Source organism: Plectrocnemia conspersa, unplaced genomic scaffold (genome assembly GCF_051122295.1).
Source record: "Plectrocnemia conspersa isolate PC_06_02 unplaced genomic scaffold, ASM5112229v1 ptg000010l, whole genome shotgun sequence".
NCBI classification, from domain to species: domain Eukaryota; kingdom Metazoa; phylum Arthropoda; class Insecta; order Trichoptera; family Polycentropodidae; genus Plectrocnemia; species Plectrocnemia conspersa.
The window spans coordinates 30,945,488-30,966,629 of NW_028277174.1; the positions used below are offsets into that span (position 1 = coordinate 30,945,488).

A 21,142-nucleotide genomic window follows, 5' to 3' on the forward strand; every position below is an offset into this window, starting at 1 on the left:
TTTGGGTAATTTCGTATTTCAGACTTGATCTAAGAAAAGTTTTAAAATTGTAATTAGTTTTAGAACTTTTATTAGATCAAGTTGGGTTTGGTTAATTCGTATAAGTTATGTTTGGGTTTCAACAGCAAATTTACGTTTCGCAACTGGCAAATTGAGTTTTAGAGACAATTTAGAACAGTACATAATTTCACTAGTAGAAATATGTATCTACTGGTAAAAATGTATTTGGACGTGAAAATATAAATTCACAGAAAAATAAAACCATTTAAATAAGTATGTATATGTATATACTACGCATGGAAAAGTTTAACTGCCAACTGTCGCAACTGTCTATAGAAATATGTCTACTGGTAAAAATATATTTAGACTTTACTAGTGAAAATATAACTTTACAAAAAATACACATTCACTGTAAAATGTATACATTGGATGTAAATAAATAATGATTAGTATGTAAATAAATATATTAAGACATATAGAAAACTTGAAATCATGTAATTTTACTACCACCTGCCAGATAAATTATATTTTTACTGGTGAAAACGTATTCCGATATAATTTCACTATAATGACATATTTTTTTAAATATTTTCAGGATAGATTCGAAATTGTTTTTTTATCTTTTTGATAACTTGATGATTTGTGGTTTCTATTGGGCCTTAGATACCATTTAAAAAAACAATCGAGAAGATTTGACAGACGAGAATTGGATACAACTTTGAAAATCACTATAAACTTTTATTAAAATATATGATGTTTTACAATTTTACTTAACATATAATTTTCAATTGCATATTTGTATTTCTTTGTTTAACTTTATATTTGGCATGTCTAAAGTAAAGAAAAAAATATTTGATTAAACTTAAATAGGAAAAGCTGCTTCAAATTTCATTAAAATGATATTTGAATAAAAAAATTTTAAGTTAAAAGCTTGACAAGAAGTGAATTCCGGCACTTTTTTTGTTAAAAAAAAAGCTTTGGTTATATGTAACACGATATTAAAAATTAGCGTTAATATAAATAATTTTACATTTTCTCTGTGGCAAAAAATTTGTGAATATTTTGCCACAGAGAAAATTTAATGTCGAGCTGTTTATTTTCAATTTTAATCAGCTAACAACGCAGTTGTCAGTCAAAAAAATGATACGATACAAAGTTAATTAAAAAATCACACAATCATCGCAAGAATAGAAAACTAACACACACGATATACTAATTATATTTTCATAACCTCTCAAATGTCAGGCAATTAACAAGATGACATTAAAGCATAGCCTAAAATCGCATTTTAAAAAACAAGCATCAAGTTGAGATCGTGCTTCCAAATCGCCGGAATTACGCTTCTTAATCGCAATCAAACAACACAAAGCACATTACTTCTTAATATTCAAAACATAAAATTGAACTAAAAAATCTCACGAGCAAAAAAACGGTCTTATATTAAATGGTAATTCTGGTTAATAATGATTTCCATCGTTCCACGTCCGCCGACCATTTGTATGGTAATTCTTTTACGCATTATTTCACACATACACACAGATTGTTAAATGTATCGAATACGCGAACATATGTATCTAAATGTACATATGTCTGATACATAAGTATACGTGTCGGCGTTTGTCTATTGCCGAGATTGCGCACGTAACAGCGCAAGAAGTACAATTGACCCACATTTTGAAGCCCTCCAGGCAACGCACGCTCCGTGACAAGACTTATTGTCGTTTTTCAAAACGGGGTATAACCCACAGTGACATGTTGTGAAAATGCGTTAGCCATTTTTGCATAGAAATTTAGTAATATGATGTATATTAAATTTTACTTTCTGGGATAAAAAAAGTATTGATATACGCACACTCGCTAGCTTCGGTACCTCACGACAGTGTGCTACCGACAACTAGTATTATATATTATATAATATACCATAAAGAAGTAAGCTGCATATATTTTATATGTACATACAATAATTGTAAATAATTAAACCAAAATAAAAAGTACATATACACATACATAAAAAATTGTCAGAGGGCTATTTATTATTGACATAAACAACCGAAGTTATAAATTCAAGTTTTCTTCTGCATGCAGATGATTTGTTACTGACTACACAGATGTGCTACCTTTAACCATATGCCCTTTAGTATCTTACAAAGAATATGACTTTTTTATTTAATAAAAAATATTTGTTCGCTCAATGATTTTTAGGAGGTTCTAAAAAAATATTTTGATCAAAATCTATCAAAATGATGAGACTTTTATTTATAGATTTTTTTAATTAATTATTTAACTTATGATGCAAAATATATATAATTTATATTTTTTATGATTACTAATATAACAAAAAAAAAAGTAAACTGCAGCAGAGCTTTAAAAATGCTTCCTACTATAATAATATTAGCTACTATCTATTTTTCACAATTAATTTGCATCTAGAAAAATAAAATTATTCTCTATTACAAATATTTTTCATTAAGCTCTTAATAAATATATTGATTATTTCCCAAGCTTTTGCCAAAATCTCACTAAATTTTGATTTAGAACAGATGTAATCTTTGAGATTATTCATCATAGCAATTATAAATGATGATTATTTTATAGATAATTCGTGATGATGATTATCACTATCGTCAGTACTAACCATTAAAATTTGGTCTCTTATATTTTAAATTACGTTAATAATAGCTAGATTATTTACGTGACTATCGCCTCAGATTTAATATTACCTTTGCTTTTAGAATCTAAAATTCATTGAAACGAGTTTATATTAAATTAAAAAATTATAAATTATTAAATTAACAGCTTAACGCCCGCGGACTCGTATACGAGTCTTGAAAGAACATTGTTTAGTGGCCGTGAGCTCAAACATGCGTTTTCTTTCATTCAAAAAATACTGGGATACCACCAAGTTTGTCTCTATATGATAATCAAAGATGCTAGTATACCATATCTACGTACAATCAAAAGAAAAATAAATTATATTTTACTTCAAATTTTTGTAAAAAGGGTCATCTTATCCCATTGCAACGGAATGCAATGAGACATCGCCTTTTTGAGGCACGTGAATTTTTTTATGCAATATATGAACAATTTTTATTGCATATAAAAAAATTATATTTTATCTTACACTTCTAACAGAAAAAAAATTCAGGGTCAAAATGTCTGGCTAGGTAAACATAAAATCGAACATCTCGGTTGATAGTACATTAATTAACAAAGTTTTTCAATCTAAAATACTATATGTTATTGTAAAATTAAAAAGTAAATTCGTTACGCTATATGTAGATAAATTAGATAACACAGTAATCAAAGAACTTCCAAAAAATATCATCCATTAACTTACGAACATTTTTCCCGGTGTTCGTTATTTTGAAATTTCCTCACCATTTGGAAAACCGTAATGATTCATAAATTAAAAAATCAGGAAAAAAAGCTACAATTCGGATAAATTATCGCCGTATATAATAGTATTGCACTGAGGAATAAAATCATGAACGAATAAATATGTATTTTATATTCCTAATATTTTGTGTAAATTGAAAATGGTTGCAATATTTACAAATTAATTAGTTATTTACTATTTAATAATATATATGTTTAAGTGCTTCTATATTTTTTTGTATAAACGATTTATGAAAAATATCCGTTTATAATATAATATAGTAATTTGCACTCACCAAATTTTTCGACGTCCTTTATCTGCTTACAACTGTCACGACACATTTATTTTCACCATTACACTTATAAACCACACTATATCACTATATCACTAAATATTTTTATTATTTACACTTTTTTTATCTATTTCAATATTTTTTAAACGTATAAAAACATTCGTCAATATGAAGAGAAATTTCACAACTTCTGCACGTGTATCTTTCTTTATTCCATGTGCAGAACAAGCACGACATTTTCTTCTCACATATATCTCCACACTTTTTATTTTTATTGACTAATGGTTTTTCAGTTTATCCGAAAGCCTTTCTGATGGATCGACATCACAAACACGGTAAGACGTGGTAGAAACTGGTGAAATGTCTTTAGAATCGATAGATTTCACTGAATTCTGTATCCATCCTTAAGCTTTACGCAAAAGAAAATCTTTGAATTTAATTTTGCTGTTACGATTCAAATTTCGATAAACACTGAACGAATAAAACAATGCGCATTAAAATAAATAAAAAACAACATTCGTTTGTTTATTCCGTTGTTTTTTTTTTAAATATTACGTAGCTATGTATTGATCGGCGTTGTCAACACTTCATATATTTATTACAGTCCATTTTAGATTGAGGCTTATATATTGTAAGCCGATCGTTCTGGTTTTTTCCTGTGTCTCATCTGGCTGTTATGAAAAGTAGATATAATTTTGAAACCTCTTTTCTTATTTATTTTCCAAATTTGTTTTTTTTTTCTGCCATGTTTCATCTGTAGGGGCCTTAATTTTATATTTTTGACATTCTGTCTTAAATTTTTTACAAAAAGGTTTCATCTTCTTCGTCCATTTTGGGGTGATTAAAAATATTTTTTTAAAATTAAAATCACAATCACTAATGATCACTGAGAAAAGAGCAATTTTCGCAATACGTCTCGGTCGATAATTCAAAAGAGACTAAATGTACTGCATTCCTTTAATTATAAAATATTTTTTTTTATCTGTGTGGAATTTCCGAATTCGAGGTGCCTCATACACTCTAATAGATTAATTTTTAAAAGGTATATTTATGCGAAAAATCTAAATGTATTTATGCGAAAAATCATAAGGAAGATACATAATAAATTTCAATAAAATATCTTAATTGGTTTATAAGTTTTAGGGAATTTACTTAAAAATATAATTGTTTGCTATTATTCTGCGAAATCCCCCGGCCACCAAGCAAAGGTCGGCAAAAACAACCGGGGCGGTAAGCTGTTAAAGAAACAAAGAATTTCAGGATTATTATTGTTTAAAATTTTTTGTCATTAAAACAAGTTAATTATTTTAATACGGAAAAGAGAAGCAAATTCTTTATAACATATTTTTTTCAAATTTAATATTATTATTACGTAAATTACTATTGCAATTATTGCAAGTAAAATTAAACAAATAAAAGTTAATGTTTTATTTTTTAATAATTGTATTCCAAAATGGTTTTTATAGTATTTTTTATATATAAATATTTTTTTTTCAACTATTTTTTTTTTTGTGAACTTAATGTTGACTTGAATGAATATATGATTTTCCATTATTTTTTTTATAGCAATAAAAAATATCGCTTTTCAAACATATTTAATAACGTTCTCAACATTTTAATCTTAGATATTAGATTTAATCAGAAATTTTACCTGTCAACACTCCAGATATATCACAAATAATTATCTGTACTTTATATTTAAAATAACACATTATCTCAAATGCAGATCACTGATTTTGTATCGCGAGATTGTAAAATCGATAACATGAGATTTCATTACCGAAACCCTGTAAGACCTTGTGCTCTATATTTATTATCAGTAACATTAAACATACCTACTAATTATGTTATATGTTAGATTCAGACATAAAAAAATATTTAAAATCGAAACATTTCACAAGATTTAATTGAACACAATACGGAAATTGATGCATGTTTTTTGTTGTATCAAACTGCGAAGGTTGTACCGCCCAAAAAAAAAACTGCGACCTCAGTTTTGGGTATCGATTGTTAGCGAAACTCGATACTGCGGTTGAAACCCGAGGAAATCCCTAGAATCGACATTAAACCGCAAATATTTTTTTAGCATTACCGAAAAAATATATTTTACGCTCTGTATTAAAGCCTTTTATCTTTATATAAATATTTTATATATGTAGATGTAAAAAAAATATTGTTACAAAATATACGTGTATTATGAAAATTTTGATTAATCGCAAAGAACGATCGAATTTGTGGTAATTTCCGTCCGACCGTAACCTCATTAGTAAATACGAAAAAAAATTTTGAACCATGGAGAAAGTTGGACGTGTGGTAGAGCAAACAAAAAGACCATTGAAGCTGGGTGTATTGAACGAAAATTAGATTCGTTACTCAAAAAGATACTAAAGAGTACCAATATTTAATAATGCGCTTATCCGGTTAGAAAAGCACGATAGATTACGATCCAATAAAAAATATTCTCAATAAATAATATATATTTGTATCAAATAAATGTCGAAATTCTAACAACGTGGCATTTATGAAAATTAAGGTAAATTGTTTCTTTTACACGCTATTAATTTTGGTGCGCTACATTCGTCATTTAACCATCTTCCTTGTTTCTTGTTTATATGAAACATTTTAGCTATGTAATGAATCGAATAAAGAGAAATGTGCTAAATAATAATTTGCCTACTATACTTTTATATAACATAAACTTTGCTAATAAATTAATGATGATAATATAGAATAAAGGAAAAGCAATTTATTATTGATTATAATCGGATATTGGCTTCCGTTTGTAATTTATGTAGAAATATGTATTTGCATATAAATAGTTTATCTAAAATATAATATACATACATATATTATATAAAAAAAGAATGAATTATATTTCCATTATTAATAACTAATTTATATGCATCATTATTTATTTGTAGTAAGATTCTATTTTTCGATTTTTTTGCAAAATTCATCGATTTAGACATTAAAAAATATATTTAATTTCAATATTATATTTTACTGTCTAATTGTATATATATTTATTTAATTGAAAACTGTTTTTTGAGTTTTAAATACAATTATATAAATTAAACATCGGCGCGCGGAAGACACAAACCTATTAAAAAAAATTTACTAACTTACAGAATTTGATACGCGACTTATTAATTTTATATTTTTATAAGATACATTATGATCTTTTGTATAAGTAGCTCAATAGAAAAAACAGTATTCGTTATAAAAATCGATTAACATAGTTTTGACTATGATAAAAATCATATATTGCTATAACGTTTTTTTCATAAAAGTAATTTTTATAATTTTTTTGTGGTAATTAAAATATAAACAGTGTTATTTTAAAACTATAATTTAAAAGACTGTTTCAAATAAATTTAATATATGTTTAATGCAGCATAAAACAATATAAATAATAATGGAAGTAAATATACTCTTAATTATTTTAAAAATTAATAATTTTGTTAAAAATTAATGATTTATATCGAATCAAGAAATAAATAATCTATCACTACTTATGTATATATCCAGTTATTTAATTTGTGTGAATAAATTTAGTTGTACAGTGTAAGTTAATATTTTTATTAGGTTTGTGTCTTACGCGCGTCGATGTCTTTTTTGGTGAAATTGTATTTAAAACTCAGAAGATGGTTTTAAATTAAATATATATATACAATTGGATATAATTTTATTAAATATAGAAATTAAGCATATTTTTTAGTGTCTAAATCGATAAATTTTCCAAATATTTAAGTATAGTATCTAGATAATATTTTATTATTAAAGTAAAATAACGATTTTATTTTTAGGTTGCTGTATCATCAATACACGTTTTAATTAAAAATGTATTTACCTATAAGTTAATTTTTGTATGTAATTTTTATGAATTATATTCACCTTATTATTAAAGTTGTAATTTAATTTTTTTAAAAACTCAGTAACCAAAGTTGTGTGAGCGGAAATAATTATAAAAAATACCCATAAAAAATTAACATGCAAGCGAATGTCGTGACTCGTTAAAAATCTTTAATTTTCACTCACCAAAAGCTTTTCCACCGAATCCTTCTATATATATCCAGCTGCTTCCAATTATCTCCCATGGTGAATTTCATGGAGCCTCTTGGTCCATTCTGAAAGCCGTAAAAAACACATTTAAAACGTATTTTATGTAACCAAAAAATAAGCTAATTAAGTATAGGTTTTCGCACACAAACATCCTGTTAAAAATATATAATAAAAAAATAAACGACGAGTATATTCGGGGCCGTCGGCCTACTGTAACTTTCCCCGGTGTCTTGTTTCTTCTGTGGGACACCCGATACACGATATGCATAAAATAAAGTCGTAGGATGGGTAAGAAGATATATAGATATGTGTAGTATATGTACAAAAAATATGGACGTATCCTACTTTCGTAACGTCGAGCTAAATATTTCCATTCGAAGCCTTATCGATAATTTATTATTGCTGATTAAACGATCATTTATATAAATCAGGGTGTGGTGGCACAATGGTAAATTATTTAGATTGAAAATGTTAAGGGTTAATATTATAATTAAAATTGATTATTGTAAAAAATTGCCGTTACATATCGTTTAATGTAGTTTTCTAAAGGTCAAAAAGAGCCTTCATTCTATTTCATGTGCAATAATTTTTTTATCGTAATTAAGTTTTTAAGTAAAATTGCAAAACTGTGCATTTTAACATTTTGCTTAATATTAAAATGAATATATATTTATTTTTTGTAATAAATATTGTGTCTTTGTATTTATTTTCTATGTTTAAATATTATTTAGGTATTAAATAACGTACGATTTAAATTATATATATTTGGGAAAACGTAATAAAATGGCAATTAAATATCTATATTCACAAAAGTTTACTTATAGTTTAGTTATATTAAATAAAATATATAACCTTTACTTTTAACCTTTTTTATTTTAATAAAATAAAGATATTTAGTCATAATTTTTAAGGATTTAATATTATAATTGAAAATAATAGGTGCTTTTTTTTCTACATACTCGGTTAATATTACTATTTTCTAATTACTCGGTTAATTTTTCGAGGGATTTTATTTATAGAGGAAAATTAAAAACATCTAATTTAAGCCGCTTGATTTATACAATTCATATACGAAAAAGAAAATACCAGATTATAGGTAATTTTTTGAAGAATAAAAATTTGTACACAATTTTACAATTTAATTTTTAAATAAGTATACAATTTTTTATAAAATTTGGGATAGAAAGGTAATCTTTTATCAGGAAATTATTCTTTTATCGAACAAATACATAAGTGATTGAATGAAATATTTTGATCATATTTTTTTTTTACATATTTCTCTAAGATAAATAGTTATATACTCTCAAGTATCTTAGTTATTAGTTCAAATTAGTTTATTAATTTTAATTTTCTAATTTAGGCCACTTGAATAATTTAATTTATATACATAGAAAATATATCAGATTATATTTTTTTTATTTATAATATATAATATCATATAATAGTAAAATATTGTTATATTATAAAATTTTTGAAAAAATACGCAAATTATCAAAAAATTTAAATATAGAAATATGCTTTTAAACAATAAATTCTTAGGAATTCTCAATAATTTTTAACCTATAAAAGAGTGATATATTGAATTTGAATTCTTGAGAATTCTCGAAAAGAAATATAATTTTTTGGATGTATAAGGAAATAATTTAATACTTTTCTTTATTTTTTTTCATGTATATATTTCTAATTTTATATAAATAGTCTAGTACAATACTATTAAACATTAAAATTACTCTTTCTATTTAAAATTTTGAATTACTTATTTATTTACAAAGGAAAAATCAGTAAATACCTCCTTTCGTCTAATTATAACAGCTAAATTGATTTAATTTATATAGTTAGATAAAAACAGCAAAATATAGTTTAGGTATTTCAATAATATTTAAAGTAAAATATTGTTTTATAATATATAATTCTTGAAAAAATCAACAATTTCTCAAAAAATAAGAAATAAAAAGATTTTTTTTAAATTCTCAAGAAAAAAAGCAATTTTCTAAGGCAGATAAAAATATTTTAATTCAATCAAAAATATTTTATATTAATACCTTAGCTGAATTATTTTATGCTAGTTTTTTACTATTAAACATTTTATTTGTAGTTGTACTTTTTAATTAAAAAATATTTAATAGAATAATTATTTTGTAAGACTTTTATTGGTACAGGAAAAGGTATTAAAAACTTATTTTCTTTAAATTAAAACCACTAGTTTGATATACTATATTATAGAAGTATTTTACGTAAGAATAAAATATTAAAAAAATAAAAAAATTAGCTCCTATCAAGATATTATTCAGAAAAAACAGTGGTAATGAAACAACCCTAATAGTTATAATAATTTTTTTATTTTGTTTCATTAGATATTTTATAAAATTTGTGTGGATTTGATCTGTTTATTACGCTTTTTTTAATTCAATTTTTTTTAATTACTTTAAAAAGTATATACAGAAAAAAAATATATAAATATAAAACTTTCTATAATATTCTACTTAAAAGCAAGAAAACACTATGTGATTAAATTCAGTGCATTAAAATAAGCTACTTGTAAGTTTGTTAGATCAGTTTGACTTTTAATATTTACAGATGTAAAATTAGATAGTGAAAATAAATGACGTAGTTATTTTTATATATTAGGCAGTAGCTTTAGGTTTATTGGATGCTTTTTAATACAATTTTCTAAGTGACATTATAATGTAAAATCAACCAAAAGTGGAGTCAACTAATATACAATTATTATATAGTTAAAGAATCGCTAATAATCAGACATTTCATTTGCACCAAACAGCAATTTACAATCTAATTTCATGGATAGACTTTTATTTTCTTCAACGTATTGCTTTCAAATCAGCGTGTGTGCGGATTTTTTATTTATTTTACTCTTCCGTCATCTTTTCATCGATTGACAGCTGTGAGCAGAACAAGATGATTGATGAATTATTAAGAGACGCGATGAACTAGCAGGTGTATACGTGTGCTACTACAGGTGAATGAACAACAAAAACATACACACACATATAAGCTTTTAACCGTTTTAGTCTTGTCAATTTTTGCCGTTTGACAAAATTTGCTGCTCACTCGGTCGATTACCTGTCACAAGTTGACAGGTTGCACACAGACAGCAATTTGCGACGCTCGAGTATAGTATTCCTACAATGAGTCAGGTTCTAATTTAAAATTGTGTCGAGCTTTATTTATTTTGTCGATGATAATTACGCCCGTGCGTACGGTGAGTGATTTCACCGAAGCGATAATATTAAAAAAAAACTACTACTCTGTGTTGAAAGTTTAAATTGAACGCTAATGACTTTTTATATAAACGCGTTGCTCAAATTAACATCATATTTTATAACTGATTCAGTAACATGGTATAGATTAGATAGATTATATTAACACACATACTAATAAAAAAGCAAAACATATTATTTTTAGAGTTGAATTTTTATATCAATGAAACATTTTTGTACTCAACTTTAATATTACAACATAATTTTGCCTTCCCTAATGTCCATATATAAATAGTAAAAAATATTAAAAATATATTTCTACCTATATGCATAATTAAAAAAAAATATAATTTAAAAAGCATGATATATTAGTAGCCAAATTATATGTTTTTTAATAATATAATATAAAGTAGCCTTATTTTCCTATTAAAATTTTGCTACACTAGTAATGTAGCAAGATCATTTATATAAATGCGTCCAGTTTTTTGGGTCACTGAATATATATTTTAATACATATTCAACATTTTTGACACGATCTAGTATTATTATAATATAAAAAATATATTGTTATATCCAGTTGCTGTCCAAAATAATATCAAGAGACCTTCTTTGGTAGTACCATAATTCTTCCACTATCTGAGTCACGCTCGAAATATCAGCAGAGAAAACAACCCGTGTATATTTGCATACGTGTTTTTTATTGACGTTATAATTTTTTACGACAGTATAAATTGAATTAAATGTAAAAAAATATATAATGACTTTGTCACACACTCACACGAACTACAGAAATCATATCAATCTGTGCTTAACGGTTAACGCAAAATTACTGAGTGTGTCTACGACCCTGGCAAGGTCGAACAATCACCCTACGTTCTGCAAGAACAAGTCAACAATAACTATAATATATAATTATTTATAGTTTTTTCATAAATAAATATAATCGATATTGAGTGCTACACTTACGTCACGTATCGAGTCACTGAATATTCATGCGGTTTAACGGAAATTAAGTTATTTAAAAAAAAAAACACTTTGCAAGGCGGACATGTTTGTCGAAAGCAATTTACAATATTGATTTATAATTTTTATAAATATTTTTATATAATAAAATAGATAAAAATGTATATTTAAATTATGCGTAATATACTTATATTAAATTCATATTCATAGATTGCAAAAGTATCATATTTAATATATTGCTTGTGTCACCAATTAATAATAACAGATACGTTCTTTGCTATTTTTTATAATTTAATAAATTAGCAATCTGCTCCTACTTTCTAAGTCATCTTTAAATTATTTTAAATTAAAAAATTAAATAAACTTCTTCAATTAATGTACTGATTTTAAATAGCAAAAAAATTAAGATGTAAAGCTATATTTTTTTACAAATGAGCTTTTTTAATTAGAAACATCAATAATAATACAATTAACATAATTTTAATAGAACGATCGAAATTGTATATATGAAAATTTAAAATCCTATTTTTTCCATTGAATTATTGTGTTAGTAAAAATTTTATCCACAAAAATTTTATTTAAGATATTAAAATACTACCTTGTAATTTAATTAACCATTTTAGTAAATAAAGAATGACAAAAGTGCAGTAAAAATAAGCGAAACAGTATTTTTAAGACTAAATAAAAATATTTGTGACAAAAAGTGTTATACAGTTGAATGCTTATTACTTATAATGATAAAAAAATGTAATCTTATATTTATATAATGACGTAGTATTATTTTATTTTTGTGTGAATTGCTATTTAAAACGTAAATAAATGACTTTGAATTAAATTTATCACAAGCAATAAATATCTAAAACCACAAATTCTATTGTAGATAATTTTATATCTGGGTTATATATTTTTTCTTAGGAGTATAATATACTGGCCGTTTAATTATAAATACAGTGAGTTTTTCAGATAAAAGTTATGATACCATATTAGATGCTAATATTTTTATTACTCGTTTTATAATTATATTAAGCGAGTTAAAATAAATAAACATTACTGTTTAATATAAAAAATATAATATTTAATTTGCTTTTTTTGTATTTAAATAAATCAATAATTCTTATACAAATTTGGCACTTTTTGGTAAACTTTAGCAAAGCATAGTATCGTTCATTGTTAGGATTATATTATCTGCCTAACAATTTAATTTAAGGAGATTATTAATTTTTTAAAGAACTTCAGCGACTCATATTATTTTTTATTGCTTAAATATAAACATTAATTTAATATAAAAAATATACCTCAATCAATTACTGATTCTTAATAAAAAAACTACTGACGTTTATTAAAATGATCAGGCGAAATAATATAATTTTTTTTTGACAATTTTTTTTTCATTAACTTTATATTTATTTCAAAAGCGTGCTAACTATTATAGAAAACAGCCCTTTAAATAATGAAAAGTACTGAATTAATTTTTTAGGGGCATTTTTTTTCTAAAATTTTTTCTAAAAATATTTCGTGAGAAAATATTAATTATCTTAGCAATAGTTCTTTATTTTTATGATTTTTTACGTCAAAATGCTTATCTTATGTCTCAATACTATTGAGAGATAAATTATTTACTTTTTTGGGGTAAAACTCAACTTTAAAAATTTTATTGTAAAATAAAATATTTTATTTATTCTTGCAATTGCTAAAATATTTAAAACATAATTTTACACTTATATACTTTACTTTATTTTTTCTATTATATTAATTAAAAGAATCAAAGATTTAAAAATAAAAAAATAATATGTTAGTATTTTTTGGCTGAAAATAGTAAAATAAATGTTAAGCTCTTTGGGAATAGCTAAAAAAAATGTCCTATTATGGTAAATACAAAGACTCAAACAATATACACAATTTGCAAAAAGAACATATTTCTTCCTGAACAAATAAATTGATTTAAAATCACTTTTAGATCAATTTAATTAAATTACATATTAGATAAAATTAGTTGTCAATATAAAACTGTTATTAATGTTAGACTCTAATTAAAGAGTTGTATTTTTCACAGTACAGAAAATGTCTTATATACGTTTAAATCAATATCTACTTAAAACCAGCAAAATTTCTTGATTTCTAAGGATTTAATGACTGAAAAAGTATTTGAATGCTATATATAAATATCCATATTTATATATTTTTTAATTATCAATCGTTATTGTTAGAAGAAGAGAATATGTAAGATTTATGGAGTAAATAATTTATAAATTTATGCAAAAATGTGTAATGTTCATGATTTTAATTAGTTTAAGCAGTTTTAAAGATTTTACTATTTCACAGATGATTATTAAAAATATCTTTAATAGGCGTTCTTCAAGGATTTTTTTACAAAATGGTTATTGAAGATAGGCTATCGGAAATTCTAAAAAAAATACGAAGGCGGGAATCATCTAATTTTTTGATTTCCATGTTGGAAAATAAATAGAGGTGTTCCTAATTATTCAAAAAGAAGCTTTAGATTTATTTTACGGAAGTTCCTTGTATATTGAGAGCACTAAGCAAAATAGAGGAAAATTGTTTGTTTTAATTGAATATCTAAATGCATCAATATATTATACAGCTTCTTGATGCGTTATGCAAAAATTTCGAGACTCCTACGATACCTCCAAAACGGTAGAGGTCACACGAGTCATCGATCACCTGGCAACACCTGTCGGGGTTTTCCGAGCACTCGTGTGTATGCAAAGCGTGAAATGCACACCGTGTGTGTATGTTTGTGTGTGAGATACAAACAAAATGAAATTTCAAATGAGATATTCTGTCACGCTCCAATTCATGTCGAGAATGGAGAGTGCCTGCTTCCCAAACTTTCGATCGTTTTACTCGCGTTTTGTACAATAATTAACTTGTATATATATAGACCGAAATGCAAATGCACCCCATGATAAATTTAATAAACGCCACAAACCCTAAATAGTATTTTCTGAATATTTAAATAACTCATATTATAATACACGTTTTACTTGATTATACATAAGAATTTAAAAAATAAATGTAAAATTCTATTATTTATTTCTTTGTGAGTGTTAAAGATATTCACAATATATTTACATAAAATAATAATTCAGCGCGTGATAAAATATCTATAAAATATAACTGGTTTTTTTAAAAGTAATTTAAAAATGCATATTTTTATCTTATTGTTTATAATACGACTAATTTTTATTTTCTGATTAGTAAATAGAATAAACATTAAAAAGTAGTTAATATGTTATTAATTTGATTTATGCATATGTACATGTAGCAATTAAAATTGAATATCTAATATCTTTGCAATTCTTAGTAAGCAGACGCATAACCCTGGGGTGTGATAATGATCTTGTTTTATTATATACTACTAATAATTTATTATTTTATTATATTAGCTGCACAAGGAAATGCGTTGTCTTAACAAAAGTTTTATAATTTTTACTTCCATAAATATTTATGTGCAATATCGATGCTAATAATGCGATTCGATTTACATTTATTAGCATTATTACTGCTGTCGAAAATATATATAATTTCTATAAAAATGTACGATATTTAATAACTATTTTATCATTTGCATTTTGTACATTTATATAGTTTTCGTGAATAATTTTTCCATTTAACATACCAGTCTCGTTCTAAATGCAGCTTTTTTTAACATTTATGTCGAACGAATTAGATGTGAATTTCACTTTTCAATTGATTTCTAGTTTTTTGTTATATACATATGTATGTCTGTATGCTTATACATTATGAAGATTAATAAAATCGAACGCCCAAAAAAATGTTAGTAGGCAAAAAAGTGTAATCCCATGAAAAACATAATAATAAATAGCTTAATTTTTTAACAGCATTTTTATAAAAATCATAAATCTCGAGCTTAAATTCAAGCTTTAAGCTAATTCATATGTATTTATTGATCAATAATAAAAAATACTGTTGCAAAAAACAATAATTTTTTATATAAACTGTTAAGCTAAAAATTTAAATTGAAGCTATATAATTGTAGTATATTTCAATGTTTTTAATTCTAGAACGCGATATGATAAATTATTTGATTTTAAAGATATTGAAAAATGCTTGAAGGTTAAATTAAAGAATTAATGAATTAATTGTAATGAATTTATTTTGTAATATTAAAATATTTTATCCTAGTTAATATTTTTTAATGAACAAATTTATGGTATTTATTATATTGATTTCAGTCAGTAATATTATATTAAAAAAGAATTTATAAACCAGATATTTTAAATCTATGTTTTAAGTAAAAAAAAAATGTACGTAGATTAGCACTTAATCCATTGTTTTCATTTTCTTTTTAATTTTAGATTTTTCCTTTGAATTTTAACCACTAAAGTTATATTTTAAACTCTTATTTTTTTATGGTATAAACCGATATGTTTCTAAAATTAAATATATATTATTAAAATATACGTTATACAAATAATATTTTTTTTTAATTTTTCACGATTCTTTAAAAATTTAATGCTAATCAATATAAAAATCAATTTTATTTGTACGAAAAATATGTTTTAAACTAAATTTGATTACCTAAAAAGTAAATATAATTTATTAATATTTTGCGCGAAGAATAAAAAAAAACTTATTGAACTTCTGATATAAAATAATAAACATTTACTTTAGAATATATTTATATTATATCTTTTTAATATATATATAATATATATAATATATATAAATAAAACAAGTATTTTGATTGTACACTATAATTTAAAAGCTAGTTATTATAAAAAAATCAGGTCAAATAAACAAATATTTATTCATGAAGCAATATGTATTATAGTATAACTAGAAGTTATAATTGAAATAATGAAATTTGCCTTTTATTTAAAGTTATTGCTTTATTTATCTTATGATTTCGCAAAATTTTGCAACGTAATTCAATTTCATTGTGAGAAAGGTTCAAGTACTATCAAAATAATAATAATTATTAAAAATTCTAACAATATCGAAATAAAAAAGTTAAGTATTACATACCGAGAAATATTTTGAAATATTCACATTTTTTAGATTTCAGTTAAGAAGTTACATTTATGAAGAACGACAAATAAAATTAAAATTGTTAGCGTGTTCAAATAATACAACAAATCTCAATGAAAATAATTATTCAGACTATTAAAACAAAGATTTTTAGATACCGCAAATTAAAGAACAGTAAGTATTTGAAAAAAAATACATTTATTTATATAAATCATCTATAGATATTTTCGTAAGAAGTCTTGCTGCAAATCTCAGTATATTTAATATATTTTACTGAGTTTGCATGAATTTATACTTTGTCATTTTGAAAAACTATGGCAGAAAGGTTTTGAAATATAATCTATAACTAAGTACTTGTTATTTTATGTATATTTCTATAGCAATATGAAACATTACAGAGTCTTATGAAGGGACTTCAAAAATATCAGTTTTAATAAAATTTCTATAAAACATTTCTGAAAAATTGTCTTTGTAAATATATGTTTCGGTTTAAAATGGCAGTTATTTATTAAAAATAAAATAACTCTTTACTTCGTTACAAAAAACGTATACTAAAATAATTTTTAATGCTGACATTCATAAAATTGTTTTAAAAAAATAGAAAAGGTCAAAAATGTTTAATAATTAGAGTCAAACTTAGAAAAGTCAAAATATGTTACAAAATATGTTACCGATTCTTGTGAAGATTTTAACGGTCTTAGTTTTAAAAATCATACATCAGATTAAAAACATTTTAAATTTATTTAATTTTTAAGTGAACTTTTTCTTTATATTTTAAAATATTTTTTCAAATGTTGATATGCTCTTTCTCGTAAGATAAAGATTCAACTCATTTACTTTGCAAGAAAGCTGTCAAATATGGAACAACCAATTTTAGCAGTAAAATATGAAAAACTGATCCTTCAATTTGAATGAAAAATGTCTTAGATTTGTTTTATATTTGAGGACTTTTTAAATGAGTTGAATATTTCTCTCTATAAAAAAAACATATCAACATGACTAGTGGTTTAGCCGGTGACTAAAATTCAAAATCTTGTTTTATATTTTCTCTCGTATCTGAATAATTATAATTAGTGATTATTATATAATGTGTTATTCACCTATCCATCTAAAAAATAGATTACGAATCCAACAGCACGTTAATATCGAGGCAGCAAGCTCCTCAATGTAAACAACTTTGAAAAATACGACTGAAGAGGACGCATTGGAAAAAACCTAATAAGTACAATAATCAGATTTGTAAATAAAAATAAAAAAAATAATTTATATTCCGAAAATTATTATAATAATAATTTCTTTGTCTCTAAGACGGCAAAGCAGATTCAAGGAAACCTCTCAGTAACTAAAAGTCATCAGAAATAACTGCAACGGGAAACTTCAACAATAGCAACCTGGCGAGTCATCCAATCGATTATATTATTATAGTATATCCACTTTCTCCTCGGCGGGGATTAGCGTCGTACGAGAAACATTGTTGCGACTGTGTCCGTTATTGTGCAGAAATCGAGCGTACCCATAATTCAGCTTAATCGCCGGCGTTGACCCAGTGCTGCCACCACACTGGGCGAGACCGGTTCGAAGCCGGTTTTCGCCGTTGTGCTGCACAACCTGCTCGCAGGGCTGACCGGCGACGCCCGGGGCCGTCCTTCGGACAATTGCATCACAACCGATTGTGATTATGCTGTTGTCTCGACTTAAAAATAAACGAGGCCGGTTTTTGTGCCTATGGACGCTGAGAGAGTTAAAGGGTCGACACGAACAAAAAATGGTGACCCAATTCGAGCAACCTCTCATAACTTCTTAACCCTGCTTCAGATAAAATATAGTAAATGCGACATCTAGCGTCAATATTAGTTATTTAATTTATTTTTTAATAAACAAGCAATCGCAATGTAAGCACCTGCTTTACAAAGGAACGTCATATGTTATTAGTTAAACTAAAATATAAATATACGTATCAAATAAAGCAAAAACCTCTAACAAAAGTCACATAAATTAATAATGGCTTAACCTTATCTTTAAAACACAGTTTAAATATTTAATCCTTGACAATATTAGCTTTTAAAATATTAAATAACCCATTAGTAGTTTTGAGCGCAATTCGTCAATAGTTAAAAGTTACAATATGGTTTGGAATCACTTGAAAAGAAACACGCAAATAGATTTTAATACGATTAAAGTTTAATAAATACTGTAATTATTAAAAATAATAGTATTATTGAGTACAACATGATAAGTCAAATTAAATTAAAAAGACCAACACGTTAGACGAGTGGTACTAATCGCTGAATATTGACCTGAAAGGCGTAGGTTCAAATCCTATATGTGTTTAGGAGATCAGAATTAGTAATTAATATATAAAAAAACTCAATAGATTATTCAAATTCACTGATAGGCAAATTTTAGTAGGAGTTGTTTTTAGATTACCAAAGTAGAGATAAGGCCGATTAGAGTAGTTGATGAAATTGTAAACAATTTTTGCCATTCAAATACTTCCGATTTCTATGAAACGCTTGCAAAAAAGCATGCATATTTCAAAACTTCTGGTACGGACCCACATTTTCTTATGCAGCGGTATAAACATTTAAAAATATTCGTATAAATGTATTTTTTAATAGAAAAGGCCATATGAAAATTTTTGAAAAATCAGAAAATTTCTCTATTTGGTATTTTTTGAGAGAAATTCTCGAAAAGAATTGACAATGAATGTGTATTACCATTTAAGTTATATTTTAACTTGCAGTAAAATCATTTTCACTGGTGGATATATATTTTTACTAGCGAAAATATAATTCAACCGATAGGCACTAGTGAAATTATATGCTGCTCTAAAATATCTATTAAATTCAATTTTCCAGTTGCAAAACGTCCATATGGTTCTCAAACGATTTTTAAAATATAATAATTTAAATTAATAAAACAAACCCAACTTGTCCTAAAAAGGGTGAAAAATATATTTATAGTTTTTCATTTTTATAAATTTCTGATCATGCGGAAATACGTGTACCAAATTGTTGGATTTTTGTACTGGCTGAGTTAGTGAAATACTAGTAAAAATATATTTTCACTGATAATACACATATAGAGATCTTAAAAATTATCTTCTGATGCTATTATTAAATACTCCATCAGACAAACGTTAATGTCATATTTATATTTAAACATAAATTATAATACATATATATTTTTTACAGTGTTTTATTTTAATTAGATTAAATTAAGACCATAGTAACCTAAGATGGCAATATCATAATCAAAAAAATATACTTTGATTTATGTATAAACAAACTGTAAATAATACTAAAAAAATTACCCTATGTATAAATTTGTAGTACTTAGAAAATGTATAGTATTATTAAAATTATTTATGAATAAGAAACAGTAAAAATTGGACAATTTTTTAATCTTTTATAATTGTAGTTTTTTATATATCATATGGTATCTGGTATTTTGTTTTTAAGTCAATTTTGTTTATTTCTTAGATATCTAAAATACGTAAATATTTAATCAAAATATTATTAGAATACTAAATTTAATAAAATAACTATTATTATAATAAGCAAAAATTTACATTTTACTGATAATAAATTATTATCTTAAATACAAACATTATTTGATGGTGGTGCATTTAAAAAATAAACAATTTATATTATTTTAAGAAATTATATTTTTTGCCTAAAAAATATGGTACACGTCTGTGTTTCTTAAAAATTTGAACGAATTTGTTTTATATATGTATCTAATTAAATTGCACCCAAACGCTCATCTACGTTTTTATAACTTTGAATTTAAAAAAAAACTATTCATCTACACCATAAAACTTCCTGTATTAACTTTTAATAGCAAGTAATTAAATTAAAATGCAATAATAATAGTTTAAACTATATAGAATAAAAACAAGAATAATTAAATTTCAATTTCATTCACTGACTTTTTGACCTTGGTTGTTATTAATAATAATTTTACTATTTTCCTTCTCGTCAATGTTAGGAATGTTATTTATAATTATTTTTTACTACCACTAGCCTTTGGCTAACGATAATATAGTGTAATGTACAAAAAATGCCTAATTAAAATATATAGCAATTATTATGAATTTATAAAAAAAAATGAGTTACGAAGAAAAGGAAAAAATAATGATATAACCAATTAGAAAATCTTTTACACGACACAATATATTATTTATCTATTTATTTCCTAAATACTTTTGATAATATA

The 21,142-nt window shown here is 24.6% G+C and overlaps 1 protein-coding gene across 1 annotated transcript in view; it reads right to left on the minus strand.

Moving 5' to 3' along the window:
• The window catches only part of LOC148231353 (uncharacterized), a 149,329-nt gene that overhangs the window by 56,618 nt on the left and 71,569 nt on the right, over nt 1-21,142 (minus strand). Inside the window, exon 3 of the mRNA XM_088195239.1 lies at nt 7,707-7,795. The gene's annotated coding sequence lies outside the window, so the exon portion shown is untranslated. The remainder of the gene's footprint in view (nt 1-7,706; nt 7,796-21,142) is intronic.